The sequence below is a fragment of the Pseudomyrmex gracilis genome, unplaced genomic scaffold (genome assembly GCF_002006095.1).
Source record: "Pseudomyrmex gracilis isolate BER0280 unplaced genomic scaffold, ASM200609v1 scaffold_280, whole genome shotgun sequence".
Lineage (NCBI taxonomy): Eukaryota > Metazoa > Arthropoda > Insecta > Hymenoptera > Formicidae > Pseudomyrmex > Pseudomyrmex gracilis.
The window spans coordinates 158,872-160,920 of NW_018020864.1; the positions used below are offsets into that span (position 1 = coordinate 158,872).

General features: G+C 32.7%; 1 long non-coding RNA gene across 1 annotated transcript in view; it reads right to left on the minus strand.

Moving 5' to 3' along the window:
• Positions 1-698: 698 nt before the first annotated feature.
• The window catches only part of LOC109859742, a 6,798-nt gene continuing 5,447 nt past the window's right edge, over positions 699-2,049 (minus strand). The window contains exons 2-4 of the long non-coding RNA XR_002250743.1: positions 1,241-1,562; positions 910-1,022; positions 699-821 (exon numbers count right to left, since the gene is read on the minus strand). This is a non-coding gene — a long non-coding RNA (uncharacterized LOC109859742). The remainder of the gene's footprint in view (positions 822-909; positions 1,023-1,240; positions 1,563-2,049) is intronic.

A 2,049-nucleotide genomic window follows, 5' to 3' on the forward strand; every position in this document is an offset into this window, starting at 1 on the left:
TTTACGACATATATCTGATGTAAATATCCAAAAAGAGCATTGTTTCTTATTTTGTTTATGTTGGTTATTTTTCAGCAATAGATATCAACCTCCAGAACATACCAGTTCTTTGCTGTTGCAGTTTGACGAAAGACCTGCAAAAGATGAAGATGAAGATGAAGATGAAGATGATGAGAAAGGGAAATCAATGTTTCCTGAAGGAAATATTTTACCTGATCGTAGAGAATGTCCTGTAATAAGACCTTGTTGTTGTAATTCTAGAGTATTTCCTAGAATAAAACCTTCGTGGGTACCACGTACAGGATTTCCTAGAGAAAGACCTTGTTGTTGTAATTCTAGAGTATTTCCTAGAATAAAACCTTCGTGGGTACCACGTACAGGATTTCCTAGAGAAAGACCTTGTTGTTGTGATCCTGAACTATGTCGTAGAGAAAACACATTACGTGGTCGTCCAAAAGTCAACAGGTCAAAAAAACCTGACGAGATGGAGGTTTGGTATTAAAGTGTCTTTTATTCACCTTTTGCTCAATTTACTTCTAGATATTTTGATATTACATTTATACTATAACAAAGTCTTTATGCAATAAAGAAGACGTATTACAGAAATATTGTCGAATTTATATTTTTTACCCGTAAAATGATTTTTTAATGATTTGTATCATATTTTTTTCTCATATCTCGGTGTTTTACAATTTTCTATAAAACAATTATATGACCTTTTATTACTTTTTTTTAATAGAAATGTTTACTACTTATATAAAATTTAAAAATCGTTATACTTATTCACAAAACTTCTTAAATTATATTGCTGTACTATGTATCTAAAAACATAAAAAAATACAAGTATAAGTATAAATCAATCTTCCGTATCTTGGTTTATAAACATTTTTTATTATGGATAAAACTTACAAATTGTATCATCCTTNAGACGTCAAGCATAAATTACTACTTCTCACTGCTTGCACTTTCCCAACTTTAAGCAGCAGGTGGTAGCCACGGTGTACCGTTCACTTTTCCACAGGCTGAAGAAATGATAATCATAATGGAATTACACAGCGATCTTTTTTAACGTAATATACCGCAAAATGTTTAGATACATGATTACTAGATACTGATTAAAATAGAAATATGTACACGGAAAATAATTACGTATATTTGGTATATTAGAAAATAAATTATCACAACAGTCTGCCTGCGCAGCCCAGTCGCCGCTGGTTTAGGGTAATGATGCAGTACCTACCTGACGGTCGATTCTATATCCATACAATGTAGTGAAAATTACAAAAGTGAGCAAATTTACTAGTTGACCAATAAGATCGTAGATATTTTAATAAATTCGCTCACTTTTGTAATTTTCATTACACTGCGTGATACAGAATCAACCCTTTGGTGTAGGAATAGCGGTAGCCGCTGTCGGTGCGACGTCGTCAGCCCAGTTGTCGGTCGTCACGGTCGAGTCGACTCGACCTCAGCCGGGATCCGGAGCAGGAGCAGTTTCGGACCACCGGACCAGTGAATTCTTTCGCCGGTGCAATCTTCTTCGCAGCCTCTTCTTTTTCCGCCTTAAAAATAAAAGTCTCGCGCTGATTTATCGTCGCTCGCAAGAGCACAAAAAGAATGGCAAAAAACTTTTATTTTCTTATCAGAAAAGATTAGAAAGCCTTAAAAATCCAACATTACTGTTTCTGGATCTCATCATTGCAGCGTACAAAAACTTGAAAAGAGAGAATCACGAAAAAAAGCAAAAGACAACATAATGACGAGAAAACTCCCGGTAAAAAATGTTCCATGTATAAAATTGTATGGACATATTCGGCATATAAATTTGCATAATTAGATATAATTTATTTAATTTGTGTATAAGTATATATGATTATATATCAAAACTTGTTTAAAAATATAGTAAAAATTAGTTTTATATAATTATTTTGTATCTAACATGATACTAATAGAGTTATTTTGTAATTTGATATAAAATATCTCTGAAGCCATTTTCTTAAAAAAAGAAATTCTCCTTGTATAAAATTGTATGGACATATTCGGCATATA